The sequence below is a fragment of the Myotis daubentonii genome, chromosome 3 (assembly GCF_963259705.1).
Source record: "Myotis daubentonii chromosome 3, mMyoDau2.1, whole genome shotgun sequence".
NCBI classification, from domain to species: Eukaryota; Metazoa; Chordata; class Mammalia; order Chiroptera; family Vespertilionidae; genus Myotis; species Myotis daubentonii.
Window position 1 is genome coordinate 139,138,118 of NC_081842.1, and position 24,261 is coordinate 139,162,378.

The 24,261-nt window shown below is 44.7% G+C and overlaps 1 protein-coding gene across 14 annotated transcripts in view; it reads right to left on the reverse strand.

Moving 5' to 3' along the window:
* Nucleotides 1-24,261, reverse strand: part of ATXN1 (ataxin 1) — a 422,285-nt gene that overhangs the window by 34,872 nt on the left and 363,152 nt on the right. Inside the window, exon 1 of one of the 14 annotated variants that reach the window (XM_059688706.1) lies at nt 21,876-21,996. The exons of the other annotated variants lie outside the window; for them this stretch is intronic. The gene's annotated coding sequence lies outside the window, so the exon portion shown is untranslated. Of the gene's footprint in view, nt 1-21,875; nt 21,997-24,261 lie in introns of those variants that run through there. 14 annotated transcript variants of the gene reach the window in all.

Below are 24,261 nucleotides of genomic sequence, written 5' to 3' on the forward strand. Positions count from 1 at the left end.
TAAACAGTGGCCAGTGACAGGCAGGTGAATGCAACAGATTGGGGAGGAGAACATGCTGCCTGGTGTAATTCCATCTGGGCCAGGCCCTGTGGAGAAAGCCTGCCCATAAGAATTACCCAGCGGTTAAGCACACACATCTCGGTAGAATTAGCCGTTCAATTTTCTGGGTACCCTATTCACAGTGCTGGAGCAATGGGAGAAGCATCACCCGGATGTGCAGGTGTCTCAATATCCTCCATCCACTGAGTGGAACTGACTTACCAGCAATCTCCATGGCCACTGACACTGACCCTGACCAGCCCAGCATCCCATCCCCAGGCTCCAGCACCTGGCTCTTAGGGTTTTGGAGGAAGTACTTCCTCAGAGCAGAGGAAGCTGCACACGTGCCTGGGGCAGGGCTGGGTTCACTGTGCCCTTGGTTATGCTGAACATGGTGGCAGCAGCCCTGAGCTGAGGAACAAGAAAGCTGGCAGCAGGGGTCCCAGGGCCACATTGTTCTCACTGCAGACTAAGAAGTCAATCCTCCTTGTACGTTGGGAGAACCTGGGAGCTTTTCAACACACACCCATGTCCAGACTCAGCCAGACCAACCGAATCAGAATTCCAGAAGGCGGGGCCAGCACTGGCATTGAAAAAGATGCACCAGGGGATTCTAATGTTCAGCCACAGGTGAGCACCCCTGCTACAATGATCTTTAGGTTCCTGGTTAACACCATCACCCTCCTTGGCAGAAGGTCTCAATGATGCTTAAATACAGCTGCCAATCCTTTGCCCCGGCCCTGACAACATGAACATGGTGTTCTCACCTTCCTTAACTGTGCTTTAAAAAATGACATGCTCCCCACTACACACCCATAGGATAGCCATTACTTTAAAAAAAAAAAAGTGTGTGTGGGGGGAAATAACAAGTCTTGGTGAGGATGTGAAGAAATTAGAGCATTTGTGCACTGCTGGTGGGAATGTAAAGTGGTCCGACTGCTGTGGAAAACTGATTGGAAGTTCCTCAAAAAGTTAAATGTAGAATTAACGTAGAATCCAGCAACTCCAGTTCTAGGCATGTGCCCAGAGGAATGGAAAGCAAGGACTCCCACAGATACTGTATGCCAGTGTTCACAGCAGTATTACTCACAAAAGCCAAGAGGCAGAAACAACCTGAATGCTCATCAACAGAGGACTGGATAGGCAACAGGTGGTCTATCCGCACAGTGGACTATTACCAGCCTGAAAGAGGAATGCAATTCGGATACTTTCTACCAGACGAGTATTACTGAAAGATTGAAAGATTATGCTCAGCGAAAGAAGCCAGAAGCAGAAGGACAAATACTGTATGATTCCACTTATAGGAGGTACTTAGAATAGGCAAATTCACAGAGAAAGAAAGTAGAACAGAGCTTTCCAGGGGCTGGGGGAGGGGGCCATGGGGAGTTACTGTTTAGTGTGTACACAGAATTACAGTTTGGAATGATGAAAATGTTCTGGAGATAAGTGGGGTGATAATTGCACAAGAATGTGAATATACCTAATACCAGTGAGATGTACACTTAAAAATGGCTAAAGTAGTCAATTTTTTGTTATGGATATTTTATCATAAGAAAAAAGAATTTTTTAAAACTATACGTCATGATTTTAAAAGTTTGCAAACCAATTGTAATCCAATTGCAATTTTGTCTTTAAACTTCCACAGCCTCTCCATGCCCAGTTTTCCTTGGAGCTACATGGATCCTCCAAATACCTGCTAGAGCCGGCCTGCTCTCCAGGGCTGGACTCCAGGCATCTTTAAGCCCTTACAGCGGAATGCACTTCCTCACATTACAATGGGGACTGTGAGCAATGAAAAGCTAAGAAGCATCATTTTAAGGTGGTGTCCAAAGCTGTCTATCCTTTCATTACTTGCTCAAGACAGAAGGCTGCTTGTCCATGTCTTCTCCCCTGTAGTAGACTCCCAGGTCATGTGGACCAGACCCCCAGGTGATGTCAGTCCTGCCCTCTAAATCAGGGGCCAGCACTTAGGAGAAGGGCCACCCAGGCAGTTTCTGCCACGACTCCTCAACTTTGCCAGTGCCGTGCGAAAGCATCATAGATAACACGCAGACCAGTGGATGTGGCTGTGTACTGTTCCAGCCCTCAAGCATGTCAGCTCAAGCCCTTAGGGTGTGTGCATACCCTCTGCTCTGAGCACTTTCCCTTCCCGCCACCTTGTTGCCTGTTTTCCGATCCAGGGGTTCTCATACCTAAGTTCCCAGATGATGCAGACGCAGCTGGTCTGGGGACCATGCTTGAGCACCAGTGTTCTAAGCTATCTTTCAAGTCTCTCTTTAGATGTCACTTACTTGAGGTTCTCCCCACCACACCCCTCGCCCCTCACCCCTCTTCTTTGTGCCCCTCATCATTCTGCTCTATCCTATCATCCACACGCTGTCCTATAGCTCGACTATCCTTCTGGTCCCCACCCAGGCTGCCACTGCCACTCCCTCCATGCCTCTGCCCATAGTGGGGCCCCGGAAGCTTGGCTAAGCCACTTAAGACCATTGCACTCTTGCTCATCCCTTCGTCCTCTGAAGCGTCCACAACCACCACAATCTATCACTTGACTGCGCTTGCTGTACTTTCCACTTGTTTTCACGTTGTCAACTCCCCAGATGAGTATAGGCTGAAATTTTATAGTCCTTTCAGATTCTAGGGCTGTTGTCCTTTATTTGTGGCAGAAACTGCCTGGCCTGTGAGGCTGGACACATTTACTGGGTGGCCCTTCCCGTGTCAGTCTGTTACAGCTCTGTCTATCTTAGAAGTTGGCGACCAAAAGGCAAAGGGTTTCTGGATCTTCTTTTGCATTTTTTTTTTTTTTTTTTTTTTAGGTAACGATACAGTATTGGATAAAAAGATGGAAGTCGAGTGTCATAAAACACTGTACTTGAAAAGCATCTGTATTTAGAGATTCAATTTCTAATCTCACAAATTCTCCTGTGAGATTATTAGCCCCGGACGCTCCCTGCAGCAGGAAGTCTAAGTTCGCCATGTGAGACATCATTAAGATGTGTGTTGCATGGGGAGGGCTCTAAGAACCCACATATCATTATCCAAAACTATGCCCAGACTGTCCTTACATCAATCCCAAGGAAGCGCTTCTGGTAGACTTCGGTTTACTGGAAGGAATGTGCATTTCCAAAGATAACAATTTTATTGCAACCAGCCTACATCAAGCGTGGAAAGCACAGGAAGACCAGCTGTAAAAATCAGCCAAGATAAGAATTCTCTATGAAAAAAAAAATGTTTGTTTTAAAATTAGGGGTATGACTCATACTCGGTGAATTGGATGGCTGAGTTCTGACCCTCAAAAGATGAATGGTTTCTTTTGAAAAGCGGAACAAGTGGGAAACCTATTTTCTACCTCCATTTATTTCAGAGAGGCTGCTTCGCAGAGCCCAAGATGCCCTGTGCCATTTCCAATCACCAGCAAAATGGACAATGGGATGACTCGCCACCTAAGGCTGTTTTCAATCAAAACGCTGAGTAATTACCGCAGCCCCTCCTGGGCTCACAGGAGGCCCAGCGCAAAGCCAGTGGGGCGTGGAGGACGCTGAATGAGCTGCCAGAAACCCTACAGAATCTGGCTGCCAAACTGCTCCTCCTCTCCCCCCCCGCCCCCCCTGCTCAGCATCATTAATGTAATCAGGTATTCACTCAATGAAAAAAAATTTCACATTCTCCCTGGAAGAATGCCAGATCCCTCTGAACGAGGTGCACTGTCAAATCAACCGCATTCAGCAGGAGACGTCAGGGCAGTTTACGCTCTTTTACTTAATTCAGGGTCTGGCAGGAAGGGAACCCCCCTCTATGCAGTACTTCTGGGGCCTGCAGTAAAGAGAAGTTGTAATGAGAAGCTGGTCAGAGAGGAAAAAGGCTTCGCTTGTCCTTTGCCGTTAGAAATCCACCACGCTTTCTACCAGCATTCTTATTGCGGGACGATCGGCACCTGGTTGACTTTGGTGTCACAAAGACCTGGGCTCAACTTGTAGCTTTTGGCCTTTGGTAACCAGTGACTTTAGGGGAAGTTATTTAACTTTCGAAAATTTGGTTTTCTCTTTAAGAAAATGGAGATAATAAGCCATATGTCGTGCGGTTGTGGTGGCATTGCTGCAACAAGGCAGTCAGAGCCTAGCACACAGGCTGGGGGACCTCAGGAAAAGCCACCTCTAGCCATGAACTGCTTTCGGGCATGAAACGACCTCCCCTGGCAGAATGAAGGGCACAGGCTTGGGGTCCTGACTGCAGAGGTGGCATTCTGGTGCCTTCCCCCAGCAGCTGTGTCTCCATGTCCTTAACTCTCAAGTGGGAATAAATAAATTTACCCCACAGGCTTGTTGTGAGTTCACACATTCAAAGAGCTGGTCCAGGGTCTGGGCACTGCAAGACCTATGCACATTGGCTGCTGGTATGATGATCGGGAGAAGGGCCCTACCACTACCTCCTTGACTTAGGTCATATTTTCAACTGTATTAAAAACCCTACTTTCCTTCCTTCCAGGTTACTTCATGCAACACATGGCACCAGTCAGCTTCAGAGAAGACCTTAGATGGAATAATCTCTAATTAAAGTTTTCTTGCTTCGCCTCTGTTGATGAGGGATTTCAAGTCGCAACAGTTGAGAAAGCGTACTAAGCCTAAAACTGCCTTCTTCTAGGGAAATTCACATGAGAGCACTGGTATTCTCTTCTCTCAAACTGCACTAGAGTGTTGTCTGCAGAACAAATAGTCAATGACATCTACATTCAAAAGTAAAATTCAAGTGCATTCATGTTTTAAACTGGGTTTGTTTGTATTATTTGCTGTTTATTCCCGCAGTATACATGGAAGCTTTCTGACTTATTTGAACACAGAGCACAGTACACTGTTTAGACACAATTCGTCATTACAAATGAAATCAATCTTTCCTATTGAATCTGTTTAGACTACCCATGCCCTCATGAAATCTCTACACTAGTATAAATGCACAAAAAATGCCAGCTATTTTACTTAAGGCCCTAAAAGCACATGAAAGACACCAAATAATGCTGTTGGGGGTGTCGAATGACTATCATCTAAATAGGCAAGAAAATGCTTATGGTTAAAAGGAGACACAGTGCCCTGTGGACAGCAAGCTCGTTCTCTTTACTAGGAATGTGGCCTCAGAAGACAGTTAACCTCTTGAGTCTGTTTCCTCATCAATAATAATAATAATATAATATAATATGATCATAATATTTTATTTATTAAGACATGTTTTTATTGATTTTAGAGAGAGAGGAAGAGAGAGAAAGAGCAAGAGAGAGGGAACCATTGATGCAAGAGAGAAACATTGATTGTCTGCCTCCTGCACGCCCCAAGAGGGGATGGAGCCCACAACCCAGGTATGTGCCTGACTTAGAACCAAACCACAGACCATTTGGTGCACAGCTGATGCTCAACCAACTGCGCCACACTGGGCAGGGCAATAATAACATTTCAAAAGACTGTTGTCACATGCAATAAGACGACATATGTGAGAAAGCGCAATGTCTATAACAAAAAAGATCTGAGTATGTTTTCTTGCCTGAATCCAGTCTCCTATCTCCAACTGCCTGTTGAGAATTTCTACACAGATGCCCCAACTTCCCCCAACACCATCTCAAACCAGCATCTGCTCTGTATAGTCCCATACTGGTGTCAATGGCTTTCCCCGGGCATAAGAGTAGAACGTGATTTTTGATGTCTCCTTACTACTTAACTCCTATATCCAGTTACTCCCCTACTAGTGTCAATTTTTCTTCAAAATGTTGCAACCATTGGGGGAAAAAGCCTCACATTTGACCCTTCCCTACCATAGAATAAGGAGTTTGGCCTTGTCCAAAGAAAGGGTTAAGCAACCCATGTTGTACCTGGAAGGATGGAGTGCCTTTGTGTCCCAGCAAGTTAACTTAACCAAGTTAACTTAACCAGGGGATTACATCTACCCTGAAGGGTCTGGGTGACCATTAAATGAGACCCTGTATATTCGGCATGTAGTACAGAGCCTAAGCACAAACTGTGCATTCAGTACTTATCAACTAAAACATGCTCCTCCTATTCAGTAGGAACTGTGTTGATGCTCACTTCTTTTTCCTTCATAATTATGAGAAGGTGGAAGAAATGGTCAGAATACTCCAAGAATTCTGTCAACGTCCTTTTTATAAGAAAGGTATTACTTTTCTGGATTGATTTTTTTGAGTTCTGCTTCCTTCTTATAGGATCAATATGTACTCCTTATCATGCGGTTCCCACAGAGTGCAGGGGGAATGGCCTCATTCCAGTGCTCAGCTTGCCACCGTCAGCATTCCCTGATTTTACGATGCAGAGTCTCAGATGTGGGCTGAGGGCCACTACATTCCTGGTCTTTTACAGACTATACTTTTGATTGGAAAATGGAAAAAAAAGCCTTTATTTCTGTACGAGATAATTTCTTAAAACAAGCTAAATAGGCTTTTTCTTAAATAAACAAAAATATATATGAAAAGAGGCTTCCATTAGAAAAATCGCTAATGTGAAGTAGAAAAACTTCAATGCTGAGGCATTTTATCTACATGTCTGCTACACTCTTATTTCTTCATAAGGACACGTCTCAACATTTGGCATCTTTCTCAGCTCTATGGTTTTGAAAAAAATCTATACTTTGCTTCCATTTTGCTCTGGTTGACTTGTGGGATGGTGGACAGGGTGGTGAAAAACAGCAATAAAGCAGTGATCGAATCAGTATACATTTCCAAGTAAACAGTAAAACATACAAGTATGCAGAATGCTAGCTCCTCTAGTAAAACATACAAAGTGTTAGTTCCTGAGAACGGCCCACACAGTTCTCAAGGGAGCCAGGGAAGCTTACGTGAGCTCCCAACAGCCAGGCACTGGAAATGCTTCCGACGGTGGGCTTGGTTTCTATTTCACAGCTGACTTAAAACTTTCCTCAAGGACAATGTGGAAGCTGTTCAATTAAACGCACGGACTAAAAGGCTCCTGCACACTGACGGCAGGACCGGGGGAGAGCAGAACCTGGGCCCCGCCTCATGGAGAACACACCTTAGGAGACTGGGAGACCCCCACTGGCAGTGACCACGGGGGCACAACCCGGAGGCCTGCTCTGTGTCCTACAGACCGGTGAGGGCCAGGCTACCATCAGGTTTCAGTAACAGAGGTGAACAGCAGGCAGGTCTAGATATGTGTGTGTGTGTGTGGCGGGGGGGGGGGGGCGGGGGGGGGCGGGGTCTATATGAACACAGGGAAGAGGACTTAAGGAAAGAAACAAATTCTCTCCCAGGAACGTGGCAGGGACAGGGCCCCAAGGACGGGGAGTGCCGTCAGTGGGTTGGTAGCTCTAGAACACGGTGAAATTTCATTTAAAACAACTATGAACTTGGCCATTATCTGAAGGGATGAAAACAGCTTTGTCTATGAGAATAAAGACATTAAACGGTTACAAGCATTACTGCCTAGCTCACAGCTGGGCATGGGCACTATACAAGGAGGGTTCCCTGGGTGGATGATCAGAAACACTTGTGCCCTTGGAAAAACACACACTCCCTGCCCTTTGCCAGAATTCAGTAGGTCTGTGCTGGGATCCAGGAACCCATGTTTTTAGAGGTTTCTCTGGTGATTCTGAATGCAGCTAAGTTTGGGACCCTACTCCACCAGGACCGTGGTTCTGAACCTTGGCCACACGTTGGAATCACATGGGGAGGTTGTTTAAAATCCTGCTTTGGGGCCACACCCCAAACCCACCACGCCATACAGCCGAGCGTGGGAGCAGGCCTCCAGAGTCCCAGCTACTGTGAGAATCACCACACTAGGCCCTACATTCCCTGAGGGAGGAACACGCTCAGTATGTGCCCCACACCCTGGGACCTAGCAGGGTGCCTGCCTCACAGTCTGCTCTCCACAATACAGCCGAGAGCACCTTCCCTTAAAGCTGCAGAGGGTCCAGCTACAGCACAAGGAAGGGAATTCAAGCCCAGGAGCATCTGCGAGTGTACTGAGCTCCAGCTGCACTTGTCAGCCCCCACGGAATTTGCTTTTACGGAACTGTGCTTTCCCCAGAAAACAAAATCTATTTCATATTCTTGACACATTTAGAGGAGAGCTTAACTTCCTATGATTTTAGGGGCTGGGGCTCTGAGAGGAGCCCCGGGTTGCTCAGATGGCAGCATTTATTTTTATTTTTTTAAAATATATTTTATTGATTTTTTACAGAGAGGAAGGGAGAGGGATAGAGAGTTAGAAACATCAATGAGAGAGAAACATCGATCAGCTGCCTCCTGCACACCTCCTACTGGGGATGTGCCCGCAACCCAGGTACATGCCCTTGACCGGAATCGAACCTGGGACCTTTCAGTCCACAGGCTGACACTCTATCCACTGAGCCAAACCAGTTAGGGCTCAGATGGCAGCATTTAGATCAAGAGAAAAGACTGTCTGGGGTCCTGGCTGTCCCCCCATCTGTGATGGAACAAGAAAGACTCCGGGTAACGGTGAGGCACCCAGCTCTCTGAGAGGCAGGAAGCCTGGCAGCAGCTGCCACAGTACTCGGCTTACACCTTACGGTGAGGAGCACACAAAGCTAAGCCGAAACATCACCGGGGCCTCTGCCCCCAGGCCCTGCCGGCCACACGCTCCTGTGTCCTGTCACACTTTCGATTATAGTACCCCAGGTCTCCCCATCCCTTCTCTGCCTCTTGGTGGAGAGGTGTTTATTATAACTAAGAAGACCTCGTTATTATAGTGTTTCATTGCCTCTCACTCGCTTCATCAACAAAAGGAAGGGCCATGGCCTCTTCGCTGGGTCGGACCGGGCCTGCTTCGGTTTGCAGAATCCAGTCAACCCTGCTGCCCTCGGTGCCCCTGCACTTGTGCCTGACCTTGTGCATCAGGGGTGCTAAGTGACGGCCATGCAATCGCATGGAAAACTGCAGCGGCGATTCACTGCTGCCTCCCATTTTCCCCGGAGCTCGGAACACCTCCTCTTAGTGACAGGCGTCTCATCTGCCACGTTCCTGGCAGGCTCCTCCGAGTGAGGAAACAAAGAGAGCAGCTTCCACCCTGATGGACGGGCACAGTGGGAAGAGGAGCCTCGTCCACAAGAAAGGCACGCCTTTCCCCTTCCTGTTCCATGAATCCTCGCCCACCCTTCAGACTGGCAGATTGAGCTGCCTCCCTCTCTCCCCGCCCCCTCCCCCCCCCCACCCCCGCAACCCCCCCCTTGCCTTTTCCTGTGACCGCTAACATCTCTGGCTCCAACCTCCACCCCTTACAAATAGCAGGTGATGGGCTGACTCTGGGTATGGCATTGACGGGGCCCGTTCCTTCCTCATGACTTTTCTCCACTTCTCCTCAGCTCTGAAGTCGTTGTGTTCAGGCATGTTGCCTCAAATGTTCCTCTTGCTCACAACATCTGTGTGACTTAGCTCTAACACATAATACAGCATGTGCCTTGGATTTCTCAACTTTGGATACATGAGAAACATCCCAGAGTGACTCCCTCTTCCTCCTATGTTTCCTGCCTCCAGCCCACTTTGGAGAAAAGAATCAGGGACTAAACAAGTACACGGGCCATGGGTTTTCTACCCCTTCCCTGCTCATCCCGTGAATTAGGAGGTCGAAGAAAACAGTTCTCTGACCTAATTTGGCTTTCGGTGGAAAACAGTGTCTGCTGTTCTTTCTCGTTAAGTTTCAAAGCAAAGGTGAAATGAAACGGCTGTATTTAATTCTGAGCATAATCTCTTTGCTCTTGGCAATACCCTGGGAATAGAAATGTATTTTGCCCTTCAATGAATAAATTTTTCACAACCTACAGTCAAGGCCCAAATAATTTTAACTATTTTGTCCATGGTGTTTCTCAATTTTCCTTGGCAGACAGATGGATTAAACGACAATACCTCAGTTTCTCATTTTGCAAATGCCAAGAATAGTGTGAACAGTGTCCTAAATCTAAAGAATTGTGAGGACAGGTGAGATGGCACCAAGAAAGCTGCTTGCATTTCCTTGGGGGACAACATGCAACTCAGGCAGATAAACCTGGGTTATCTGATTTTTTTTTTTTTAAAAAATCCCAGCACACAAATTGTATACAAACTTCTTTCAGACAAGGTTTCTGTTGTTCTGACAGTAGCTCAAAGACAGTAAGCTAATTTCCAAATTTGCATTTGCCAAACATTTTTAGGAAGCTAAATCTCGAGCAAACAAAATGTTGGCTGTATTGAGCAAACACTGAAGACACAGCCCTCCTCATGTACTTGGTGTTGCTATTCGGAGGCCTAGATGACAGAGCAGGGGTCAATCCAGACGGTGTCGATACAGTCATCTGGAGTGAAATACCATCTCTTCTTCATCAGCATTTTCATATGATGCTTTCAGCCACAGGCCAAGAAACTCTAATCTATCTGTAATTTACACATCATTTCCAAATTACACAAAGATTTCTATTTATAGTTATTCCATTTATAAAATACAACTTCTTAATTTATATGTAGAGAAACTGAGTCCCAAAGAAATGATGGGTGTTATTAAAGTCATATAGCTTTGGTACTGTGTTTAATTAAATGCAGAATCAGGGCTAGAATTCCGTCTCTCCATTCTACCTTCCGCTTTATGCCCATCTCCCTATGCAGAAAGCTGCAGTCAGATTAGCTCAGGTCCTTAGGTCTACATTCTAGCAGTGATGGTGAGTATGGAAGAGAGGTAAGAAGAATGAGCAAAGCTTGGCTAATGACTGAAGCAAGCCAAGCTAAGTGAAAGGAATCAGGGTGTTCAAGTGGGAATAAGAAAGGGTACAAGTGTTAGAAGACGGATAAGATGGAAAGGATGCTATTCTGGAGGAGGAGAGGATGATCAAGTTTAAGACTCATTCATTTTACATGGCAGTCATCTGGGAGAATGGGGAGCAAGTGAGGGGACCAGGACTTCAAAAGCAATACCATTATCCCAGGAGAGAAACTGAGACAGGGAGGGTAATAAAAGGGGAGAGGAAAAAACACCTAACTTTGGTTAAAGACAGGAAAAATAGGTAAGAAGGCGTAAGGAAACTAAGACCCCAACTACATATAATGTAGCAGAGAAACTGAGAAAGTCACGGACTAAGAAAGGACATTGGATTAGACCAGTGGTTCTCAAGCCACGCTGAACAGTAGAAGCACTGGAGAGTTTCTAAAAGACATGACCCCGGATTCGGGGTTAACGGCCACTGGATTAAACTTCCTGGCCACAGATGACTTGGAAGGGAAGCTTTATAGACCTACTTTAGAGTCGGGGAATGGATCAACTAGGCGGCATCTCATATATATGGTTTCCAGCCGCTAGAGTTGATGGATACATTTGCATTATTGATTACCATACTTTACACGTACGTAGGTCAATGAGAGATAATGTGCTTGAATTAACATATTCAGCATTTGAAAATCTCATGCCTGAGATTACACTGGCTGAGCTGCCCACACCATCAAGCAAATGCTCGAGTAAACAGATGGGCTTTGTACGAGTGCCCTGAAAGGGAACATGATTATGTTTCAATTTAAGGGAAGTAATCCTCTCGGAAAACGCTGTTCCTGTGGTTTGCTTCCTCTTCAACTGGTGTTCGAGCCCAGGGCTCATTCACGGGAGTCTAGTCAATCTCAAACCAATCTCAGTCTGCTGGTGACATGCTTGGCGAGAGCCAATAGAAGGTAATGCAGATTGTTACTAGTAACACCCTGTCGTGAGTTCACCAGTACATCTGAAGAGAAGCAGTGGAGACCAAAACAGCAGACAACACCCCACCCCCACACACTTAGATTTGCCTTCTCAAGCATCCCAACACATCATCTGAGTCCTCCCCTAAATTCAAAAATTGGATGCTAGAATAGCGCTGTCAATTATGAGGGAACAACACAACAAGGTAAGAAGGTTGGATCCAGCAAGTGAGGATGTCTGTCTTTACCTATCCCAGATAAATAACCCCAGTGACAAGGTACCATGTAGATAATAGCAGCTTCAATGTTGTTAAATTTACATTTGCAACATGCGTTTAATTGATTTTAGGTCATTAAAATGCTCAATAGTTAATATTTCTGGGCCCCTCCGGAAAGCAAGTAGTATAATACCTAAAGACTTGAAGCAGCTGAGAGGCAGGGAGAATGTTAAGAGGATGTGTGGGGGCATCAAATTCATAGCCAACGGGGTAAGTGATCATTATAAAATCAGGATCATTATAAAAACAAGGGGAAAGAGAGAGGAGATAGAAGTTAATGTTTCATTCAAGTTCTGTTCTGAAACAGGATTCAAGCAAGTTTTTGTACCATTTGGTATTCGTTATTTTGGTTCATGCACATGGCTAATTATTTCTACAGCGTTAAAGATCTCTTTAAAACAAACATATTTTGCACATACACACCCACCTTTAAAAATATGCCTTTTATCCCCTTTCCCAGAGCCCGATGGAATGTCTGAGGGGCAGCACTCTGGGAGTAAATGTAGATTGTATGCTAAAAATGTAGCTGGCCCCTAAAACTTGTATAAACAAATTAACAAAAAGGACATTGCAGCACTTAGGGAATAAACAAAATGACTCTCAACTTTAACTTGCAGATTTTTCTTTTTAGCTCGGTAATAAATTTTATCCCCAGAAGATTACCCTGTCCTCTCTCTTCCCAAGCTCCCCCTCCTCCTCCATCCTTCCAGCTGTCTTAATGTCAGACCCCCAGCTCAGCTCTCTGGTTTGCACTCACTGCATGAAGAATTCCCTTTGATTTTTCTGTGAGGCCGTCCTGGAGTGAGGACCTTCTCATTCTAAACGATCCATGTTTCTGTTCCCTCAGGAATCGTTCACTTAAAGTGTTTCACCTCTGGGCACAAGAAAGTAGTATCAAGTTGCATCATCCCCTGATGAATTTGGGCGACTCTAGAAGATTCCATGGACTCTCGCACCTGAATTTCCTGTTCGGACGTGGGGCCTTAGTTCCCTTTGGTAAATTGGTCGAGTACACCTGCAGACCTTCAGCACCCGCGCCCTGCGGAGCTGCTGAGGCTGCTTCAGACCAACGTGGAGATCCAGATGCGAGACCACAGAGGCCTCACTACGGAGAGGTATATGGGCAGCAGGGCAGCAGTGCTGCGTGCAGGGCATTTGTAACTGTCTGGAGCTTTATGCCCCTAAAGCAAGAGGCTGGTTCTAGTCTTGGCACTTCAGAAAAAGGGCAGGGCTGGCATCAGGGGACATTCCAGGGAGGTCACTGCATGTCCGCTTATTAGCACTGTCTTCACACTCTGGTCCTGGTCCCCAGCCCCCTTGCACCACCCTGGCCTCCATTAGCACCATCACCCCTCTCCTCTCGGGTCAGCTCCTCTTATCACCTCTCCCCTCCCGAGTGACACAAAAGGGCATGTTCCTGGCTCTTCCTGCCAGCAGCACCCTGGAGATGGGGAGATGTGAATGTCATTCCTCTTTAAATGGAGGGCACTGTGCACAGAAACCCTTTTAAAGCTTATGCAGGTAAGCTGGGATAATTTTCCAGACCAATTTTGTCAGAATGTAATGTGAGAACGTTGCTCTCGCTTTGGTTTCTCTCTCTCTCTCTCTCTCTCTCTCTCTCTCTCTCTCTCTCTCTCTCTCTCTCTCCTCTCTCTTAATTTAATCTCCTCTCCACTCACTTAGCAACCCTTTATTGAGTGTCTGCTATGTATTTACAACAAGAAGTAGAAATAGTAATGGCTAATATCTATAGCGCACTTCCTAAATGCTAGAGTTTTATAAGGAGCAGATCATTTAAATAAGCACTCTTTTAGTTACTATTCTAATATCTGATTAAATAAGATGACTCACAGGCACAAATATAGAGCTACATAATATACATGGAATTTCTTTGTACCGATATATCCCCATTTCTATCCCAACCCCTTTCTGCTTTCCTCATCTCCCTTACCAAGTTATTTCACCCCTAACAGTTTTTCTGGGAAAACGGATGCTTACTAGATGTCAGCTGGCTGTTCACGGTTTCAGATATACAAGGAGAAACAGGGAAAGCAGAATCTCTTCACGTGTGGACGTGCAGCTGCCCAAGGGCAAGCATGTGTCTTTTCTTCTTCCCAGACTATGGACCTTGGCACGGTGCCCGATACACACCTGACAGGCACACACCAAGTACTTGTTACAGTAATTAATTCCATGCTGTGCTAAGCATCATACCTTGTAATAATCCCAAGTGCTGAATAATACTCTGGGATGTGGTCTGCCTGGTGCCTGATGCTCCACAGAAGGACACAACGAAATCTGAGGTCGATTCAAGGTTCCACGAAAAGCCAATCAAGTGTGAGGTGGGGCTTAACCCATGGGACAAAGAAGCAAAAGCTGGTGCTCTTAGACATGAGTCAATCTAGTCAGCGTGGTTGGTCTAACCACAGAAGAAGGCGAAGTTTTTCTCCACAGAGAGAGGGAGTTTCTTCTGACATTTATAAAGTGGGTCAATCCTGAGGGGGCATGTGTCCACCCCCATCATGTAAAGTAGCTGATTTTCACTGTATTCTCAAATTTTACTCATTTTTTCCCTCTCAGCCAGCGTTCTCTTCATTCTGGCTTGTCTCTTGACTGCAGGTGGGGAGTGCAGCTAGGAGTGAGTTGGTGAGCATTTCATTGCAGCCCAGAAAGGGGGTCGTGCCTTCATTGGTAGCCTACTGAAGTAACTCCTAGCAGCAGGCTTCCTGGGGCCATGACATCTGCTGAAATCTTTTTGGCAGGTGATTCTGAAACACAGTCCGGACCAGAGATGGCCAAGTTGGTGGGAATTTCTCAGGACAACCCTAGTAAGCAGGCCCTAGGAGTTATTTAGATTATAAGGTAGTGCATTCTGGCAGAACGTGCTGGCTTTAATTTCCAAGCTCAAAACTTAAGTGTCAAGTTTACTCAGTTTGCTGGCTACAGTCTCTTAAAGGTGGACCCTGTACGATGACCGTGTGCTTGAGTCACACGGAACGCTGGCATTTGGGCAGCTGATGAAACTGCAGGCAGACTACCCACCTCATTCACAATAAATAATTGCCCCAGTTGAACGGCCTGCATGTGACGAAGTGTGGGGCACTATTTGTGAAACAGGTTCATGCCGAAGTTAGGCTGTAAAAATAAAGCATGGTTTCCCTACTGCTCAAGGAGAACCCAATATTCCAGAGGCCCAGGCTTTTTGCCCAATAGAACAATGTGGCATAAGCATGAACCCACATGGTCATTAATGTAACCTATTTACATCCCATATATGAAACTAAAAAGGAACCCATCCATTCAGATTATTCAACAAACATTGGATGGGCCAGGTAGAGCAGTGATGGCGAACCTTTTGAGCTCGGCGTGTCAGCATTTCGAAAAACCCTAACTTAACTCTGGTGCCGTGTCACATATAGAAATTTTTTGATATTTGCAACCATAGTAAAGCAAAGACTTATATTTTTTATACTTATTTTATATATTTAAATGCCATTTAACAAAGAAAAATCAACCAAAAAAATGAGTTCGCATGTCAGAGGTGTCATAGGTTCGCCATCACTGAGGTAGAGCGTTAGGGTGAGAGACACGATGTAGAAATGACCAGGTGCCTTTCTCTTTCACAGAGTGTCCAATCAGAAGGGGGCAGAGGGAGACCCTGATTACAGCCCGAATGTGGATCCCTGTCTTCCAGCGTGATGGTGCTACGCTAGGCATGTGCGCAGAGTGGGATGAAAACACAGAGGTGTGTCATCTTAATCAGCACTGATGAAAAACAAAAACAAACACAGGTGAGGAAGGAGGACTAAAACTGTGCGATTGTATTTCTTCTTCCTTCTGCTTTATCCTACAGAAACTCTAAATGGCATCTGGGGGCTTCATGTCCGTAGGTCTTAGCCAGATCAGCTAGTTGAAGGAAATGATAACATAACCAAGTAGAAATGCTCTTGAGAAATTATTTTACTTTTCATCTAGTTTTCAAGTCTAATCCATTCCTAGCACAGAGTCCAGTCACGCGTGTGTTCAAGCTTGCAAACTGTTTACAAGCAGGGTGTAGGTAAGGCAGCGGAACCCCACTGGGCCCAAACGACCCGGCATGACCTCATATTTAACAATTACATTTTCCTTCCCTTCCCTTCCTTCCACTATAGGAACCTCCCACTGCTTCTCTGCATTTATGTATAATCAGTTCTGTCTGCATCTAGATATTAGTCACACCCACTTATATACCTGCTGATGGTGGGTCCAGACAGTCCCCATATGTACAACCCATCTATACCGATGTGAAAAACATTTATTTTCTGCTTATTTGTTTTCCCCCCCTCATTCTGACCTCTTCTCAGCATCAGGGATTATGTGTGTTTTTGTGGCTAAATCTAAATCAGACAAATAGCAACATTTAAAGAAACAATCTCAGCTGTCTACCTTTTATTACCTGTGAGGCCTTGTGTATATAGAAAGGGGACCTCTATGATGATGAATTTTCATGACATGTCTGCCTGTTAAAAAACACAATAACAGTTCTTACACCACCTCCACCTTCCTGACCACTTGTCCTCCTGGAGGTTAGCCAGATGCTGGCAGTTTCCTAGGAAACGACATTATATCACACAGCAGTGCCACATTAATTCAGAACTCGCCACCCAGCTGAATTCTGGCTCCGGCACCCTATCAACTGACCTCGTTGCTACAACCAAGAGCAGAAATGGACTTGAAATATAACCAAAGGGACTCTTGGGTTTTGTTGATCAAAAATCTCAGAGACACTTAAAAATGCATTAAATGAAACAGACCCAAACCTCCAACCAACCCACATGCAACATGTCACAAATGTGCCCTGGAGATTCTGGCCCAGAATAGAAGAGTCCTCGTTCCAATGAGTTACTAAGATGGAGAACTTAAAACAAGATTGTTTTTTTCTTCTCTTTTACTTTTAGAATGATTTTATGCATAGAGCCAAAACCAGAGAATTGTAACTTTCAGTGGTTTACTCCCTCAGTTATCCTGGGTACCTTCCTCCCCTTCTCAGCCTCTACACCTGTCTTCACAGTAGCACAACCAACAGCACTGCAGTTATTATTAGCTTTGTGACCTCAAGTAACCTTAGCAGGTGCATACAACTCTTATGGAAAACATGCTCCCTTCCCAGTTACTAGTAAGCATCCAAAGTGTTGATAGTGTGGAGCAGGGGTCCTCAAACTATGGCCCACGGGCCACATGCAAATACAAATATTGTATTTGTTCCCATTTTGTTTTTTTACTTCAAAATAAGATATGTGCAGTGTGCATAGGAATTTGTTCATAGTTGTTGTTTTTTAAACTATAGTCCGGCCCTCCAACGGTCTGAGGGACAGTGAACTGGCCCCCTGTTTAAAAATTTTGAGGACCCCTGGACTGTGGAGTAACATTGTGTATGCTGACACTTGGGAGGTGGGGAGAGACAGGGGCAGCTCTAAATTGCTGAGTGACTGCTTATATCCATCACCCCTTACAGAGAAGATTTTGTGTACACACACACACACACACACACACACACACACACACACACACACACACCGGCCTGATGATTCTAATCTAGGCCTAAAAATACAATCACGGGTCTAAATAAGGGGTAAAGCTATAAAGGCATATAGTTCAAGTTGCCTGATTTGTACATATGCGATATACGTTCAGGCTTGACTACATAGGTCAAAATTTCCCACCAGACTATGTTTTTTTGACCTAGGAATTGTGGTAATAATTGCTTGCCCCAATATCCATTCTCCCGTTTTCCTTAGAAGCAGAAACCTTCATTTTGAACTAGACACATTGCTGTGCAGCTCAAAGCCTTGCTCTTCAGCCTCCCTTGTAGCTGGGTGTCCTGAAACTAAATCCTGGCTGAAGTGTAGGAAACAAAACTGGGCCAGGCCCCTCTCCGTTCCTTCATCCTGCTTTGTGGAATGCTAATGCAAAGGCTGGAGCTTTGGCAGCCATTCTGAACCTGAGAAATACACTAAGGATGGCCGAAGAGCAAGTCAGGATCAGGTCCCGGAGCCTGCGGAGCTGCCACATCTGCCCTGGATCCTGCCTCACAACCTCCTTTATGTGAGGGAAAAATAAATTTCTATTTTTTTTTAGCCTTTATTTATTTATTTATTTATTTATTTATTTATTTATTCATTCATTTGATGAAACTGTCCCTCATCCTGTAACAAATTGACCTTAGACATCACAATAGACTTCATTCTACAGATAAGGAACCTAATGATTAAAGATCAACTTTGATAAATGTCTCAATCAGGGAAGCAGAGATGGCAACTTAATTACACTCCTATTTAATCTCCTTCTGCTAAAGAGAGATGATGGAGGTTTCATTTTATATGCCCGTCGGTATCTGTGTAAATGAATATGGTTTTATATTTCACAAGTCTGTGGATTTCTGAACCTCTGAGGTCTTCCAATGGGCCCAGCTAATCCCAAATCACACATATTCAAGGAATAAGATATTAAACAATAAAAAACAGAAAGAGGTAGAGTAATGAATAGACTTGAGAACATTTTCTTTCCTGCTATGTTCATTAGCAGGCACATGTCTTACTCTGCATCTGATTCCATAAATCTATGAAGCTAGGATAACTTGAATGATGTTTAGAAAGTGCTAAATGGAGATTTTCAAATTTGGGGGATGAGTCAGTATTTGAAATGTTAAAAGGTATCTTTACTTCAATATGTACACAAGACAGCCAACATAGCGTAGTCACCAAACACATCCCTAAACGCTCTTTAATAGGATAACCCTCTGAAACTCACCGGCATTACTAAACGGATAAAAACTCACTAAACTCAATTGATGAAGAAAAATAAATAGACTGTCTCTTCTCTGTGTCCCCATCCCATGCCCCCGCCCTATAATCTTCACCCCACAAATCACTCTATGGCCATTAAAATAAAAAGAAGCTTTCCCCTCCCATGTTATAGTCACTTCAAACTGTCTACCGGTTTAAAATCCCTGTTGTCACCTTTTAATATTCAAAATGAAAATAGCAACAGAGGAATGGGCAATATGTGGTTTCCGCTCTCCTGCTCCACCTCCAGTAATATCTCTGCTCACTCAGGTGGACCAATAAACCAAATATCCAACATAGGATGTTTTGTCCCTGAGCTATGGCCTGGGAGTTTGGAAGGACACTGTACATCCTTTCAAATAAAAGGAATGAGCCGTGGAAAAGTAGTCATAATCTCACACTATGTGATTAGTTTTACTTGGTTGGTGAATCCCACGGATGGGGTTAATCTCTAATAGTTGCACGCATCTACTGTTTCACTCTCGGCTTCTGAGCATTACAGGGATTTAAAGATGTGTAATAGGACATGTGTCTTCTAAACTCCCCTTCCTCCACAAGCATCACTGACAATCTCCAACATCGGCCTAAATGCTAGCTAGCTCACTGTAAGGTAAACTGCCCTTCTTCATTTCATTCCATCAGGGCTGCTTCCTTGACTTGAGACTATTTGCCTTGAATAATGAGTTTACTCCACCTTCGCAAAGGATGACTGCTGTGTATAATGGTCTCTGAAATGCTAAAGAAACCCGAGAAATCGCCTGTCATGAACCGCGAGGCTGTAAGTTATGAAGAGCAATAATGATATTTACCTCTGACTCTTCCTGCTGGAGGGCACAGCAGAAAAAAACACGGATTTCCCCGCTCCTGTGCCAAGAGACCATCTGCATCTTACCTCTCTGCCTTTTACAGGCAGGGAAATAATGCTATGGGTGGTAATAATGTCCTGTTTGTCATTCAAAGCACTTTCACACACATTATTATCTGATGTGTTCCAACCGGGAATCGTGCGGAGGTGGGTGTTACGGATGTTACAGGGCCTGGAAGGGGGACTGGACTCAGGAGGTTCAGCGCTCTGCTCCGGCCACCCAGCAGAGAACAGCATGGCAGCCGCGTTAGGTCAAGTTTACAAGGAGCTCTTTCTGCCACATTCACCCTCTGGACATATTTTTAAAATGTAACTGCTTTTCTTTTGTATCCATTCTTCTTTTCACTAATAACAAAGTTCTGAAAGGTATAGATCTATTAGAGGGCTAAAGCTACAAAAACTGCTTTCCATTGGTTTAAGACAGTTTCAAGAGCAAACACAGAAAAACTAAGTAATGGAATGAAAGGAACTAGGAAACACACAGGGACTTCAGAAAAGCCAGGACGACTACAGAAAAAAATGTGTTGTTTTCAGATGTCAGGATTATCATCAAAATGAATATTTCTAATGTATAAGTTAACTTTTTCTGATATAAAACAGAATATGTTCATATCTGGAAATACAGGAAATTTAAAAAATATAAAAACTGCTCACAATCAAACCAGCCTGATCTATCTGATATTTATATTTTGATTATGTTTTGGCATATGTATGTAAAACATATAAGTTATACATAATAATTATATATAGTGTATAATGCTTATATATTTAAACTCAAATCTATATATATTGATAAAATTGGGGTAATTCTGAATATCGTTTTAAATTCTGCTTTCTTCCACTAACACTGTATTGTAATTAGAATTATATGATGAAATCAACTATTTTTTAAATTAGTGAAAGGAAGGATATAAAATAAAACTGGAAAACACCTTGCAGTGCAGTTTGTAACTAACTGTCAAATTCAAAAACATTTGGAAAATGGTAACTAATTCTGGCATATAAATTAATGGAGTGAAATCTTAATCCATCAGCAAATATTGACTGAGTCCCAAGCTGCTGGAATCATCCCAGGAACCGGGCTCAGGGATGTGGCGGTGGCAAGACAGAGCCCCTGACGTTGGAAGCTTATATTCCAGAACCTCAGAAATAGGGGAAATGCAATAAGTTTGAGCAGAGCTGAGCTTAACCTACTTTTTAACCCAAAAAAATGGTTTAACAAAGCAAACAAATGGTGTAAACCATACTCCAAGAACAGCATTTAATTCACTTATAAGAAGGAACCATCCAAATCGCTTAAAAAAATACTCAACTTCACACAAATATTTTGTTAATTAAAAATGAATATTCACTTAGAAATATGAACATCTACAAAGATCACAAGCAGGCATAGAGCCTTTACCTTCCCGCCTCCCCAGCCTCTCCAGACCCAGGCAAGACCAATAAGAAACAAGAGGAAAGGCAATTAAAAGATGCAGTAAATATGGAGAGAAACAAGAGAATGAAAAAAGAGGTTGAGAGAGAACAGGGAAGGAACTCACAGGTGGAATGACGGATGAGCTAATGGAAGCCCTCCATCACAGAAATGCAATATGACTCCACTCAGTCCATCATCCATCTAGCCCCAAACCTGTCAACGTGGGTAACGTGGATTCCATTTCGTGACGGCTGGCAGTGACTGTCATTTCTGAAATGCTGACGGCCCATGTACACAATCAATCGATTCCTTTATGGAAGTATTAATCGTGTAGATGCTTTCAATGCGGCTGTGGCAGAGTGGAGAATGCAGGGACAAGAGTGTTCTATGGCAAGAAGGGTGCGTGTGGAAAGAGGCTGAACATGAGGCCCACGTGGAGCGGGTGCAGGGCTTCATGGAGGCTCAGGCAACCTCTTCCTCAAGGAGGCCCAGGAGTTGTCCTGGCCATGCTGCCCGTGCACACCTTTGTGTAAGGCTCATTCTGCTCCCAGAGGTCTGCAGCCATCAGCTGCGTTTTTATATCAATGATACCTTGATAGTATGGTTTCCACCGGGAACTGATCTAGCCGCCACTGTCAAGTGATCTAGAATTTCTTGTTTGTGCCCTAGTTTTCCCATTTATGCAATTTTTACTTACTTTACTTTCTATCTGCTCTATGGACAAGTGAATGTGCGTGGGCAAAAGGCAATTATTAGCGATTGTTAAGTAAAAGGAAAATGGCAAACAGACCTTTTGATCTGTTCCACCCACGGTTCTTGGTAAGGAATGCTGGCCATTCCCATCTGGAAGCCATTTCTTTATCCGGTTGATGACATCACTGCCAGGTTAGACCTGTTTATGCTCTCCCCGTCCATATGAGCTTCACAGTGCCTTTCCTACTGCTGATGACAGCCTGGTTCCAGATCAACATGTAACAGCAGAGTTTTCTATAATTAGGTACAACATTTTACATGAATCACCAGGACATAAGCCATGTGATAACACACTGAATGGCATTCTAAAAATGCAGCTACCACTCAATACACAAAGGTCTTAGCATCTGTTATGTACCTAGCACTGCACCAGACGCTCTTAGGAGGGGGGCGGGGGTAAAAAGACAACGTCCCTGTTAATAAAAGGCGCTTCCAATCCAGTTGGAAAGAATAATGTTCACACATAACAGAACTGGAGAACAAGATCACATTTAGTTAAGCGCAACTTTGCAGAGTAAGGTCAATTAGCAATCTAGAGGGTTTATTAGGAGTAACAGTAGCTTAACAGCTTTTCTTACTATAAAACCCTAGTGCAAGCCTGCTTAAACAGCAGATCTGGTTTCCCACAACGGATGAACCCGAAAAAGGTTTAGCACAACACTAATCCTTTCATTAACAATCTATAAACGCCTCTATAACGAGTTCCACAGAGCCCGCCTCGGACTGGGTGATGAGGCACGCCCCGCACGCTGTCCAGCGCTCTCTTTAATGAGCTCCTCTGGACCGTCATCAAATACCACAGGTGCAAGTGAGCATCCGTTCACAGGGATAGGTCTTGAAAGGTGTAAATGGGGCTGCATCGCCAATGGCGCGCTGTTCCAGGTGAGCAGTATTGAAAGGACACCTGTGAGGTCAGCAGGGTAAGTGTTCCCCAAAGATCAGCTGCTCCCCCTTCTGTCTGACACTGAGATAAACCGGGGGCTGGGACTAAAGGACCAAACCCCTGTGCACAAGTATTATGGGAATACCTTTAAAGAAGAACGTCTAAAGGGAGAGAAATACATCTGTTCAATAAATAATACCTTTGGTGAAAACTGCATGTTTTCTTAAATGTTTCCAAGGGAAAGAGCAGAGCATCGCATTAGCCCGAACCCCTGAAAATGTTGACTTTCACAGGAATCCAAAAAACCCGATGGGCTTCCTGGCAGCAGCAAGCTCTGCTAAAGGCACCCCTTCCCCCGAATTCCTGGAGACCCTGCAGAAGTCTGCAGAGGGAGGACCTGAGACAGGCAACTGCTGTAAAGCCAAGACAGTTCCCCTGCCCCAGCGGAGAGCCAGGACGTGCTCAGACCTCATCACCTCATGAAAAGAACACCAATGAGAGAGGCCCGGGAAAGCCCTGGGATTACCAGGAAGGCGCAGGATTCGGAAGGCGTACGTTACTGCCCAGGCTCCACTCCACTGATTCCCACCACTGAGCTATCTACAGAGAAAACTCTTTCCCAAGCACAAATAGTTCAACTTCAAGAATCACAGCCCCGTGGCTTAGGGTCCAGAGGAAGTATCTATAGGAAAAGTGTCTTGGGAGACAGCTGCCGACTGTAATTCCTTTTTCAACTACAGATGTGAGTGTGTATCTCTAGTCCACCAATGTCCCTCTAAGCCTGGTTAGAAAAATAGGAGAATTAAAAAAAAAATTCTTCATTTCTTGCTCTATCACCTGGACGATCACGGCAGTTTCTGGGGACTTGGATGGAACCCTTTACTGAATTTTGGGACTTGAGAAAGGACAGGCAGTATGATCTCCTTGCGATTTCTAAATGGATGCTGGGGAAATTCCACTGATAACAATGCCTGTGTCTTTGTTTTGACTTACTTGTTGCCCTCCCATGATGATAACTTAAGGCCTCTCTCCAACCGCAGGTTAGCTGTCTGTGCCCTGTTCTGACTTGGGTTGGCATTGTCACCTGTGTTAGACAAACATTGCTTTGAGAATCAAAATAGTTCTAGCGGCTGTGCGCCGCTGTGAATCTATTCCATGGCTCCTGTTTCCTTCCGACTCGGAAAGAAAAAAGGCTAAACAGGCTTCAAAAAAGAAGCCTGATAAAAACGGACTCTCTGTCCAATTAGCTATAGCTTTCCCAGCAGGGCTTTACTTCAGACACTTGTGCAAGGGAATGCGATCACACACCCTGGGCACCGGTATTTCTCCACCCCCTCCCGCCCCCCCAGCGCTGCAGCCTACAGTATGGCACACGGAACACTAATAGCACACTTATTATTAGATTTTCTGCATGGTTACATAAGCCTACAGAAGGGGAAATGTAAATGATTCAGGAAGACATTTTTCATGCAGTTCTCATGAAATCTTTAATATCTTCAGACTTAGGAAGAACCCTCCTGGCAAGATACAATCAATTTCC